This window comes from Aythya marila (assembly GCF_965140915.1).
Source record: "Aythya marila genome assembly, chromosome: 1".
NCBI lineage: Eukaryota > Metazoa > Chordata > Aves > Anseriformes > Anatidae > Aythya > Aythya marila.
Genome location: NC_139042.1, coordinates 123953155 through 123967600, shown reverse-complemented (window position 1 = coordinate 123967600; position 14446 = coordinate 123953155).

Sequence of the window (14446 nt, the reverse complement as noted above, 5' to 3'; positions counted from 1 at the left end):
ACTCCCAGTTCTAGTGCAGAAATCACTCTAGGGATACATATTTATTTTCTCATGGTGTTTCTTACGGCACATTAACTGATTTACAAAGCTAAAGGAAGAGGTTTTGGATACCTTCCCTCAGCCACCAAAATTACAGTAGTTAAGAAGAAAGGACCCAAGTTTCCTACCTACTGCTGTAAAAAAAGATTGCCATTTTTATAATGTGCATAATGAGAAAATATCCTGCAGTTCTACATTATTTTCTTACCCAGTTTCTGATTATATATGTCCTACCCTAGGAGTTCAGGAAATATTGTGCTGATGGCACTATAAAAAGGGTTCTGTCTCACTCTGTTATAGGTTGGTCAGCTTGCTTCAGGGAATAAGAGATGTGCGTGAAGCTGCTATGATTAGCAACTGTGATTCAAATGAAACAGAGAACAGCTGTAGAGTTACTTTACTAATAGAAATTTCATCTTACAAGCATATGCTCTTATTCATTTATAGGAGTGTTACAAAGGCTTGCCTCAATAACTGCTCAAATCTATAAGATAACTAAAGGAGGTGACAGTCAATTGAAAACATTATCACAATATTAGGGAGTACCCTATTTCTTTCTCTAAGCTTCCTGTCTCAGACATGGCAAACTAGTCCTGTACAGACCCTGACAACAGTAATGTTCACTTTCCTTTGTCCTCAGAGCCTGTCCTTCAGTACATGCAGAATGCCTTGATCACAGAAAATCAACCCTTTCATATCACAAATATGCATGTGCTTCTTATAGCAAGCAGCCTCTGTCTAAAAGCTTCCTCTTTTGAAGCTGAAATTCCCCTTGTTTCCAAACATGTTTTATTCTCTTATAAGCATTGCTGTTACTCAGAGTGTTCCTGAATTGCTGTGTTAGCCCTTATCTTCTACAAAACCTTTGCTTGGATTTTGCCTTTAGGAAAAAGCCCTTTGCCTGTAAGAAATAGCCCTTTTTGAATAAGGCTTCATTTTTTACGGCTGGCAAGTTCTATTCACTTCTGTTTGCTTAAACTATATTAATAGAAGGGGAAATAGTTTTGTTGGCAAGGACTAAACTTTCTCCAATGAGATTAAACAAAACTGTCTGTCCTTCCCCAATTCTCTGTTGCTGAAAGCTACTAAGTTAATCTGAGATCAGATGTCACAATAAAAATAGAGCTTAATGGATTTTTGTATAAGAATGCTGATATTCAGAGTGATTCCATAACAATTATGGAAAATAAAAGAAATTTAAAGCCAAACCTATACCACAACTGCTATGCTTGTCATGTAGTGGTTAATTTTCTATACGACTCAGTAAATAAGTTGTGCATATGTTTGACTATTTATACATACAATTCTTCGATCAATTGATAACTTAATTCTTCTGTACTGTCAATTTATTTACATTTCATTTGATTCTCTTGTAACTTCATTTTTATTCTGATAGCTTAGTAAAACTTGTGACTTTATCATCCATTAAGATTTGCTTCAAGTTTGCTTATGAATATGCTGTAAGCCTCATAAAAGCCCAGTTTAATGACTGCAATTGTGCTTGCCAGGCATAAATCAAATATTATTCACACCTGAGACTCTTGTCTCTGAATCACAGTTTATACATGGCATTCAAAAAGGAGCTGTCTGGGGAGAAAAATCCAGCCTGCATCTACTACCTATTAAACATTATTAGAAATGAATTTGAAATCAGTTTCTATACACATCTATTTCTTCGCCCAGGACAAACTACTCATCAGCTCTGAATAAAAATAGAGAAAAAGGCTGCTATGAGTGAAAAAGAGGAAGTTGTTTTCTCGAGTCTGTAGCAATCAGAGAGCTATAATTTGCTTTTAACTTAAGTTTTCTGTGAAAGCAGCCAAAAGAGTAATTTCTTCAACTAGATTGATTATAAACTAATTAGATCTAATTTATGTGTTTTCTAAACAAGCTGAGTAAAATCTAAAACCTAAGAGCTTTTACAAGCTTTTTTGTTTGTTTGTTTGTTTTTGTTTCTTTGGTTTTATTATTTTTTATTATTTTGTATTTGCTTGCAAGTCAGTGTTGTGGTTAACAAGAAAAAACAGTAGAGGTGCATAGGTTTTTGGTGATGATGGAGTATCTTCCTCCCACTCTAAGATTTCACCAACAGTAATGATGGAGGTGATATAAACATGCTGGAAGCAATAAAATTGTAAATGTTACATATTCTTTGACTTTCTGCCTACAAAGTCTCACCATTTATACTCATTGTCACACGTATGTGTTGCATTCAGTTTTCATCTGAGTCAAATCACTGGCCAGGCAGCCTGGCTGCAGTTGGATGAAGAGGCAGTACCCTTTATAGGAGCCTCAGGAACATCTGATGTGGTAGAATTTGTTTCTTTGTTCATGGTGGAAGTTTTGCTATATGTTAACAGATTCTCCTTATCTGAACTGTTATTGATATAACCAATATTTGATGCTGATACTCAGTTGGCAGTGTGTTGACTGTGATTCTCTTGTAAAAAAAATACCTGTTGAGTGAGAGCTGAAATAGGAAACCAAAGTGGCTAAATCAGAAGAGCATCTAAATACTAACCATCCCAGCATATGCTGGGGGCTATCTGACTGGAAAGCAGCTCTACAGAAAAGGACCTAGGAGTCCCAGTGGACACTAAGTGGAACATGAGCCAGCAATGTGCCCTTGCTGCTAAGAAGACTAATGGTATTCTTGGCTGCATTAGGTAGAGTGTCACCAGCAGGTCGAGGGAAGTGATCCTTCCCCTCTACTCAGCATTGACAAGCCACACCTGGAGTATTGTGTGCAATTCTGCCTTCCCCTGTCAACCAAGTCCCTGCCAACCTCGACCATGCTCTGATTCAGTAATTCTGTAAAAGGTTGGTGCAAGACAGAGACAGTGATTAGGCAGGGAAAGAGAAATTAAATTAGGCTTTAACTGAAACACAAAAAAATACATAAGAAGGACCAGAGAGCACCAGGGATTTTGTAGAACAGTACTAGGAGTTAATAGCAGCAAATAAATGTTTTAAGAATAAATTAGTGAAAACTTTAATCATGTTCAGGGAAAAGAACAATACTTGATGGGAGATCATGAAGGAAAGGTAAGCAATTATTCAGAAAGACTGAACTTGAAAGCTCAGGTTTAAGAGTGAATTTTCAGCAACTATTCAACCACTCATTTGTCTCTTGCTTAAAAGGAAAGGAAAGGAAAGGAAAGGAAAGGAAAGGAAAGGAAAGGAAAGGAAAGGAAAGGAAAGGAAAGGAAAGGAAAGGAAAGGAAAGGAAAGGAAAGGAAAGGAAAGGAAAGGAAAGGAAAGGAAAGGAAAGGAAAGGAAAGGAAAGGAAAGGAAAGGAAAGGAAAGGAAAAAGAAAAGAAAATAATACATATTTTTAATATTTTGAAATTTTTGAAATAATAAGAAGACAAAGTAAGGGCTGAAAATATATCTCCAATGTAGCAGTAAGGGTTAGGGTTAGTGAGTAGGGTTGGGGATCTCCGTTAGGGGTAGGGGTTAGGTTTAGGAGGTAGGACTAGGGCAAGGGTTAGGGTTAGGTTGTAGTTAAGGTTAGCCATTAAGGCTAGGGTTAGGGATTAAGGTTACAAGTTAGATTTAGCATTAGCCATTAACGGTAGGGTTAGCCTTTAGGGTTAGGGTCCTTAGGTTTAGGGTTAGGGTTAGTGCTAGGGGCCTTAGGGTTAATCATTAGATTTAAGATTAGTATTAGGTGTAGGATTAGGGTTAGATTTAGGGCTCAGGTGAGGGTCACGGTTAGGTTTAGTTTTAGGGTTAGGTGTTTTTAGGATTAGCCAATAGATTTAGATGTAGTGTTTAGGTTAGTGTTAGTCATTATTGTCAGTGTTCCAGTTAGTGTTAGTGGTATTAGGGTTATGGCTATGGTTGGGGTTAAGTGGATTAGGTTTAGGGTTAGTGTTAGAGTTACAGGTACAACTTAATGCTAGTGATAGGGTTCATTAGCGTTAGGGTTCAGGTAAGGTTAGGATTAAGCTAGCCATTATGGATAGTGGTGGAGTTAGGGTTAAGGTTAGCCATTTGGGTTGATGCTATGGTTAGTCATTACAGTTACAGAATCACTGAATGGATGAGGTTGGAAGGGACCTCTAAAGATCATCTAGATCAACCCCCCTACCCAGTAGGATCATCTACATGTACATGGTATTGCACAGGATGGTATCCAGGCGGGTTTTGAATGTCTCCAGAGAAGGAGATGCCATAACCTCTCTGGGTAACCTGTGCCAGTGCTATGTCACCCTCACAGTGCCTTCTCATGTTCAGATGGAACTTCCTGTGCTTCAGTTTGTACACATTGCTTCCCATCCTGTCACTTGGCACAACTGAAAAGAGACTGTCTCCATCCTCTCAACACCCTCCCCTCAGATATTTATACACATTGATGAGGTCTCCCCTCTGTCTTCTCTTTTCCATGGCAAGCAGGCCCAGTTCTCTCAGCCTGTCCTCATGCAACAGGTTCTCTAGTCCTCGAAGCATCTTCGTAGCCCTCCTCTGAACTCACTCCAGTTGCTCCATGTCCCTCTTGTACTGGGAAGCCCAGAACTGGACACAATACTCCCCGTGTGGCCTCACCATGGCTGAGTAGAGGGGCAGGATCAGCCCCCTTGAGCTGCCAGCAACACTCTTCCAAATGCAGCCCAGGATACCACTAGCCTTCTTGGCCACAAGGGCACATTGCTGGCTTGTGGTCTGCCTGCTGTCCACCAGGGCTCCCAGGTCCCTCTCTGCAGAGCTTCTCTCCAGCAGGTCAGTACCCAGTTAGTCATCAGAGTTATGGTTAGCCATTAATGTTAGTGTTAGGGGCCTTGTTGTTAGGGTTTGGACTAGGATTAGGGGTCATAGCGTTTGGATCAGGGTTAGGATTAATATTTAGGTTTTGGTTTAAGAGTTACATCTTATTTAGGGTTAGCCTTCAGGCTTACAGTTTGGGTTAGGGACATTACAGTTAGGGCTGGGGTGAAGATTAGCCTTTAGGGATAGGGTTAGTGATAGATACTTGCAATAGCATTAGGTTTAGGGTGAGCCATTAAGGTTACCGTGAGGTTAGGGTTAGCCATTGGGGTTAAAGTTAAGGTTAATGTTCAGGGCTTTGTGGTCTGGTTTAAAATTAGGGTTAGATTTAGGGTTAGCCATTAAGGTTAGGATTAGGGTAAGTATTACGGATAGTGTTAGCCATTACATTTAATATTAGGGTTATGGGCCTTCTAAATAGAATTAGGTTTAGGACTAGGAGTTTGTTCTAGTGTTAGAGTTAGGAGTTAAGTTTAGGGTTAGCTGTTAGGGTGCAAGTCACTTATATTATGATAAAATGAAGTGGAAGAGATTAACTACAGCATATGTTGATGGATGTGTCTTGCCACCCACAGGGAGCACAATTTGAGGACTTTGAATAGTGTGAGCAACTCAGGCTGCATCCCTCAAAGTCAGCAGGTTCCAAAAGCAACAGAGGGCTAAAGTGTAGATGGCTGAACTGATCACAGTACACACATGTAGCAATTTAAAGTGATAAGGACTTTGAGGCAAATGTTTTTTAGGTACTTGCTGGAGTGGGAAAAGAATGGGATGAAATGGTCAAAAGCGGGTGTACTGAATCACACAAGGTTTGTGTGCTGTTATCTCGGAAAGCTGGTCTTGGGATTTGCTGGGAGGGAAGTAAAGGACGTCCTGAAGGAAATGATCCTAGTGTCATAGGAAATGGTGTGGCCTCCAAATAAGTAAGAGGTGTCTTCGTTGGAAATCCCAGAAAGCTTCTAGAGGAACTGCAAGATCCATTGCCTGAAACTGAAGTAGTCACTAGGGGGCGGTGAAAAATCAGACCAGATCTAAACTGTGATGATGGCAGCTGTGAGGAAGACAACAACCCGCTTTACAGTGGGAGAAGTCCCTTAGCTCTGTTTAGGACCTCAGTTTTCTGTTAAAGGCATAAAGGATGCTAAAACATTCTTCTTCTGCCCCAGAAAATTAAATACTGATACAGAAATAATGCTTGATTGATTAAAAATCAAGAAGAGCTTCCCAACAAAAGTGTATTAATACCCAAGTTATTGTTGGGTGGCATCTAGGAACTCAAGAGGTATGATTATGAAATTGTTCCAACATAATGCCTCTAGAGTCTCTGGGTACCACTAAGGCTAAAATCTGTGCTAAGTGGCCTGATGGCACAAAGTGCAAAAAGATCAGGAAAAAATATTGTCTTGCTTATAATTTCCCAGTCCCAGCTCACTCAGAGAAATAAGATCAACTGTGGCAGGTAGTATTCTCCAAATGGATTGTACAGGACAAATTTTGAAATCTAGGGAAATTTTGAAAACCTAGGAACCTAGGAAAGAAGTGTAAAACTTTTTTTTTTTTTTTTTTCCCATAAGTTGATAAAACAACTTTTATAGACAGAGAAATATCTTTTATTAGATTCAAATATTTGTGGAAAAATCAAGTAGAGTTTTCAAAAATAAGTCTTGAAAAGGGTCTGACAACCTGCTTTCTTTTCTCTGTATGTGAGTTGTTCCAATAGCAAAATTAATCTCTACAAATCTTGCTTAGCTTAGACTATCCTGGCTACAGCAACACTGCAATCATAATTAAGGATTTGTATGCCCACATCCAGAAACTAAAAGGTGCTAAACATAGAGTTTGTACAGTTCACAGGGAGAATTTAATGGTTCCAAATGGAAATTTTGACAATTAGCACACTGCTGAGGGAGCCACCTGCACAGGTCTATGAGAAAAGTCAGGATGTTGTAAACCTAACCACTTTCTAGGATGCGGTTTTCTCATTCTTTGCTAATAGGTATCTCCTTTTCTTCAGGACTCACAGTCTAGAAGCTTCTGCTCACAAGCATCTTCACCTTTTAAAAAGAATAATGTATCACTCCATGAGAAGAGTGCAAGTAAATCCCCTTTCTGTTCTTTGGGAGCCAGGCTGCCCTGGACATGGCAGGGAGGCAGGTTCATAGCTCTTGTGAGGGGATTCTGATTTTCTTTTTGACTCTGTAGGAATTCTGAGTGTATCAGGCTACAGTCAGTCCTGGAGCAGGACTGAATCACTTCTGAATCAGTTCCAGTTTGTGCAGAAGAATTGCATAGTCTCTGGGTGAATGATGGAGAAGGAACAGATTGGCCTCTGTTTTCTAGTGCTTCATTTGTGACATGGAAGTTCTGGATGCACATTGTTGCCCTTAGGACTGTATTTAGAGTTTTGCATCAAATATTATTGTGTTGAATACATCAGCAGTGTCTTGGGGCTGTGAAAAGACCAGGAATGATCTTGTCTATAAGACTGCCCTCATCATAATCTAAAGCAATACTTTTGCATTATAGTCCACATGTTCAGGAGTGGCTGAGAATTGCTACCGCTCAGGGAATATAGCTGACTACAGCACTATTCTATAATATGAGAGATAGAAATGTACACATATAACATAGACAGGACTGGGAATTGGCCTGCACTCACTCCATGGAGGGCTCTAACCACAAAGCAGCAGTAAGAAACAGTCCCAGTCTCACAGGCAGAGAGAACCATCGTCCTAATTGTATTTCAAAAACTATAAGAATTTACAATCTAATTTTGTGCAGAAACTGATTCAGTAAATATGTTCTGTGTTCTGAGACAACCAACTACACCAAGTCCCACAAACAATACAAACAGAGGAAAGGCTTTCTCCTGGCTTTTGGCTGGGACTAGATCTTGCTAGGGCCTGAATTAATAAACTCTCTCTAAGCACCTCAACTTTTGCCACCTGAAAGCCTGGAGCACTGTAGAATTAAAGTTAAGTAACAGCTGAGCAGGGACTTTTCATGATTGTCCTTCTGAGTTTGGGTACCTGCAATCTAGTCCAGGAGCCTTCTTAGGTATTGAGAACCTTTGGTGGACTTGGCTTAAGTGGAGAGAATGCTTCCCTCTTACCATAATCAGAGGCAGTGATTGTCTCACTTTTGGTTAGGTTATTGGTCAATGGAGATTACCAAAGCCTTCTAAAAATTACATTTCAAGTCTTCTCATCTCAAAGAAGATATCCAGTGCAGCTCTTAGGAGCAATGGCCAGCAGTGCCTCGGAAAACATGTTAGCTTTCAGAAAAGACTGAGATTTGAAATTCTGCTCGTCCCAGGACCTATTTCAGCAAATTCTAACAGTTGTCCAGGAATGAGAACATCAGAGCTCTCAGGTACACTCTGTTTAGTTTTGATTCAGAGAAAGAAGGAGTTACTGCTATGGGGTAGGCGAAACTCTATTTAAACTTCATTCCTTACTTTTATTAAATTGGCTGTGTCCTACAGGATGTTCCAGTTAAACTGGAAACAAGGTTTATTTAATATACAATGTCTGAGTTTTGTGAGATGAAGATTAGAGTCCAGTACATTTGGAGAGGATTTCTTTCTCATGGCTTCTGGTCTCTCAACTTGTTTAAACAAAATACAATTCTTTGATGTGGAAGTGATGGTAACATACAAGAGAATTAAATATATCAAATTTAAATTGACAGTTAGCTTATAAACATTTAACCCTGTATATATGCTGATGTACTGAAGTGCTCCTGCCTATGCCTCCTACAGACTAACAAAACATTTTCTACATTATGCTGACTGAAACAATTACAAGATTTGAGACCAGAGCACAAAACACATCCTTTTTAACTCAGGTCCTCCTAGATCTTAAGAGAATCTGTCAGTCCTCATACTAAGAAAAGAAAAGAAAAACTGGCTAAAAATGGAAGTACATGATTGTAGTATGTTCTGCAGTGCAAGCCCACTGTGTGGAAACAAGCTAGGTGCATGTGCCGGTCTGCTTGAGGGTAGGAAGGCTCTGCAGGAGGATCTGGATAGGCTGCACCGATGGGCTGAGGTCAACTGCATGAAGTTTAACAAGGCCAAGTGCCGGGTCCTGCACCTGGGGCGCAATAACCCCAAGCAGAGCTACAGGCTGGGAGATGAGTGGTTGGAGAGCTGCCAGGCAGAGAAGGACCTGGGAGTGATGGTTGATAGTCGGCTGAATATGAGCCAGCAGTGTGCTCAGGTGGCCAAGAAGGCCAACAGCATTCTGGCTTGCATAAGAAACAGTGTGACCAGCAGGGCTAGGGAGGTGATCGTCCCCCTGTACTCAGCTCTGGTGAGGCCGCACCTCGAGTACTGTGTTCAGTTTTGGGCCCCTCGCTACAAGAAGGACATAGAGGTGCTTGAGTGGGTGCAGAGAAGGGCGACAAAGCTGTTGAGGGACCTGGAGAACAAGTCCTATGAGGAGCGGCTGAGAGAGCTGGGCTTGTTCAGCCTGGAGAAGAGGAGGCTCAGGGGCGACCTTATTGCTCTTTACAGATACCTTAAAGGAGGTTGTAGCGAGGTGGGGGTTGGTCTGTTCTCCCACGTGCCTGGTGACAGGACGAGGGGGAATGGGCTTAAGTTGCGCCAGGGGAGTTTTAGGTTGGATGTTAGGAAGAACTTCTTTACTGAAAGGGTTGTTAGACATTGGAACAGGCTGCCCAGGGAAGCGGTGGAGTCACCATCCCTGGAGGTCTTTAAAAGACATTTAGATGTAAAGCTTAGGGATATGGTTTAGTGGGGACTGTTAGCGTTAGGTCAGAGGTTGGACTCGATGATCTTGAGGTCTCTTCCAACCTAGAAATTCTGTGATTCTGTGAAACATATCAATTATCATGTGAAACAGGATTTTGCTCATATATGGTTTGCTTTTTGTATCTAACGTAAATTAAATTAATTGCTAAAAAAATACAGATAATCATTTAAGAAGTTAAGCTGAACATTTACTTTTTTTTTTTTTTTTTTTTTTTTTTTTTTTTTTTTAAGTATTAAGAGCAACTATCATAGAATCATAGAATGGCCCAGGCTGGAAGGTACCTCAAAGGTCATCTAATTCCAATCCCCCTGACACAGGCAGGGATGCCTCCCACTAGACCAGGTTGCTCCAAGCCCCATCCAGCCTGGCCTTGAATGCTTCCAGGGATGGGGCAACCACAGCTTCTCTGGGCAACCTGTTCCAGTGCCTCACCACCCTCAAAGTAAAGAATTTCTTCCTTATACCTAATCTAAATCTACCCTCTTTTACTTTAAAGCTATTACTTCTTTTACTATCACTACACTCCCTGATAAACTAGTTTCTCTTCAAAGCGTATATTAGCTGTCACTTGAAGGAAGCAGGGAAAATGTGGAATAAATAAGTTCCTTTGCATAAGGCTTTGGTATTTAAATCTCTTTTTCCATATTATGTCATATCTGATAATACTGTTGGTTTTTGTTTGTTTGTTTGTTTTGTTTTGTTTTTGTTTTTCTTAACTAAATTTCATATTAAGGGAACTACAGGCAATGCTTTTGCCAGGGGTGACCTTCCTCTAGCTAAGGTGAGCAAGATGACTATTTCTTCCCTCCTCCCTCCCCCCCCCCCCATTCCCCCCATCCCCCCTCTTTCCTGCTAATAGGACCAAGAATAACTGAAGAATAGATGAAAGAATACAAAGCATTGATAGGTGCGCACTGGGAGTATCTGTGAAGTGAGAGAAAATAGTGGATTACGTCACCAAGGAAACTAAACATATAGGAAATGACAGAAACTGACATCATATTAAGGTTCAGACAGGTAATTTCACAATTTGAAACCCAATTGTGTTCATATAAAGTGCAGTTGTTGACTTCATACTGTATTTTAAAAATGTATTAACTTTATTTCAGTTCTAATGTTAATATGATCATTCTCTTGCTTGTTTTTATTTAGTTTAGTGGAAAAAATGTTTTATTAGGATACAAATGTGTTTTAAGCTTTTTTATTATTAAAAAGTAATCATCCTTGCAAAAGGCTTACCGTCTGGAAGGGCATTTTTCCTTTCAGAATTGCAGCGAGGCTATAAAAACTATAGTCATTGTGCTGGTAAATACTTGTCTGTCTCTTGATGTATACCCATGTTCTTCACAATACATTATATACTTCTTTGTAAGACACCTGCTTACCACATCATTTTAAGGCCATTACATTAGATGCCTAGATATACCTGGGTGTACATGTATATGTTAATAGTGTACAAACTAGGAAAAAAATAATAATAAATACACACACACACAAAACTATCAAAACCAACAAAACAGCTATATCTGATTATATTATAACTTCATGAGGTTTGATGGACTGTTTATGTAGTTTTGGTCTCCTAAAAATTTATTCAGTCTGTGTTGCAGAGCCCATTGTATTTTGTCATACCTCATCATTATGCGCTATTCTTTGAACAACTTTAACTTCTGTAACTTGAAGTACTTCACCTTTAAATTGCATTACTTTTAACAGTCAATGGATCTTGAAATTTTCTTGAAGGCTGTTTAATGTACTTTTGTTATCTCATTCCAGTTCTAGCAAACTCAAGTGAAAAGCTCTGGAGTTTATTAGCAATGCTCTGAAATCCCTAGTCCTTCAGAAGGTCCAAAAAATAAAAATAAAAATAAAAATAAAAATAAAAATAAAAATAAAAATATAATCTACAAACATATATATTAGCCATTTTAGGTTTACATTTATATTAAAAGACAAGCTCTTCAAAGCTTAGAAATCTCTGCATACTTCATAGTGCCCCACCTGCCCTGCCCAGTGCATTCATTTATATAGGCCTGAAGGAACCATGTACCAAATCAAATATTGTGCAAGAGTAGTACAGTCAAAACCTGGTTAATTGAGACACCTGTATCTGCCTATGTAGTACTATTCAAATACATACTTCAGTTCATTACTTCTGTTATATGCAATTTTTATCCTAAAAAGAAGTAATGAGCAGCAATAGAGCACCGCAGAATCATACTATAGAATCCTAACATTTGAAATAAGACCTGTTTTGAAAGACTGTTTTTATGAAGCATTGGGCTGCAGTCTGGTGAGGAAAAGACCTGAAGGAATGGAGCATCTCACAGACTTAATAAGACATTTTAATTTCACTGACATTATCAATGACAATGACCTGCTCAGATGTTATGACTGGAATGTTAACACCTCTGGTTATTATGTGATTAAGAGGGATATATATAGGAAAAAAAAAAAAGTTTCAGAGGTAGGACTATACAGGGAAGATACAATTACCTCATATTAGAGCCGTAGGTCATAAAACCATGAATAAGCTAGGTTGGAAGAGACCTCTGGGGATAATCTAATGGAATCTCCTTGCTCAGTGCAAGTCTAATTAGACCAGGTTGTTCAGTGCCATGTCCAGTTGAGTCTTAAACACCTCTCTGGGCAACCTCTTTCAATATTTGACCACCTACAAGTTAAAAGAAAATCAATCAATCAATCAATCAATCAATCCTGCTGTATAATTGGAATTTCCCATGTTCCAACTTGTGTCTTTTGCCTCTCGTCCTATTCCTGCACCTGCAAGAAGCGAGAAATCAGAAGTGTAGGACTGCTGGACGCCTGTAGTGTGCCAACTAATACCGTTTAGGAAAATACAACTAGTGTAGCAGGGTGGAAAGAAACAAAAAGAAGAATATGAAAGGTGCTAATCCTTTAGCTTTGAAGGGTTAGAAAGCTAGCAATTAAATTAATGAGGTAAGCCTATGCATGTTTATATAATGGCCAGAATTCAAACCTGCACCATTATGGAGAAATTAAAAACTGGGAGATTTGCAGTTACCAATTAAACATCAGTAGAGTTTCTTCTTTGTTCAGTGGCTCTTCTGGCCAGAAGGGACCTCTGTGTTCATTTGAACCAATCTTTATGTGCAAAGGCTGGATAACCATTTTGTTTTCAAAACTAGGTCAAACAATGTCTTTTAGAAAGAGATCAAACCTTGTTTTCTGAATTCAAAGTGATAGTAACCATTTAATAACTTTCTCCACAAAGCTGGTAAAATGACACCTCTATAACATAAAAGTCAGCCAACATAACATAACTATTTTGGAGTTCATTACAAGAAATAAAGATGTAAGTTGCTGAACTGGAACTTGGTGGTTTTCTAGGGACAAGTTTTCTCATTCTGATTTTTTTTTTTAGCATGGCCAAGCACAGGAGAATCCCAAACACAGACAGCTTCAAAAGCTTTAATTTATCAAATCTCAAAAAAGTTATGAATAGTATCAATTGGGAAAATACGTCTGGCAGAAAAATGTAAATGGAAAAGGGTAGCTCTTCAGAAGAATTTATTAGGTTGACAAAAAAAAAAAAAAAAAAGAAGTTTGGCCATACTTTTTTCAGTGGCTAAGTGAAAACCATGTTTAGAAATAAATAAGCATTTTATAACAAATAGAAATTGGAAACAAATCCTAAGAACAATGTAAACAATGTATGAGTAGCCACAAACCTTGGAAAATCATTTAGGGAGGATAAGACTGCCAAAGAAGGAGGTCTCTGGCTGGAAGGTCTAAAGACAGTATCAAATTATTTAATCAAAAAGGATCATACCACTACATATACGTTAGATAGCCTGATTCAGTCCTGAAAATAAAAGGTAAAAGTTTTTAAGGATTTAGCTAAGAAAGACCTGATGGGTAAGATTATAAATTATCCCAATTAGCATATTTTTAAGGAAATCAGTCAGATCAAACACTTGTGCTGGGAGCACCACAGGATACACTGATAAAGGCAGCAACATTGATATAGTCTACATGGACTTTTATGAAGCAGTTGATTTAGTTCGTCATCACTGATCAAAAAGTTTTTACAGTGTGGTGAGATAAGAGGACATATTAACTAGTTTGATAACAGGTTAAATGACAGCTCTTGGTAACTGTTTGCAAAATAGAAGCAGTCACTGAGCAATAGTTTCTTGACTCAGAAAACTATTATCTGGTGGTAGGATTGTCAGGTGGCATATGGTACAGACTCTTTGAATTTACATTTTGACAGCCACACTGTGACTAAGCCCATGCCAATAGGTGGGTTTGCATTCAAAAGGACAATCTTCTGTTGCAGCTCCATGTGTGATGTGAGCAATTGTAAAGCATCCAAAGACTCTAGTCTGAAATAGTGGGTAGAATGGAGCACAGCTTCCACTAGATGATTTTAAAATCAAATGCCAGCATTCTTAGAAAAAGAGTGGAAGAATTTGGCTGATAGTGCATACTCACAGACAAGTAGCCTGGGAAAACTCAAAAACTCAACTCAGTGTAATTCAGGACAAAAGGCCTGGTAACCACAGGCTGGCTTTTCTTGTGCTTGAAAACTGTGTTATATCCTCCCAGGCTGCAGCACAATTGTGTTGACTGAGTGAACCTAGCAAGACATAAGTCCTGTCACTTAATTAAATCAGAACTTTTATTTTACAACTCCATGTTAAAGTTTGAGACATTTAGGAGATAAGGCTGTAAAAAAAAAAAAAAAAAAAAAAAAAAAAACCAACAGGATTTCCCCCTGGTTTCCTGATGAGAGAGGCTGAAACTGTTTTTTGCTTAAATGTAACAGAAGGAAATCCAGCAACTAGATAAGACAGGCATGGGAAAATTTTGTTAAAAGA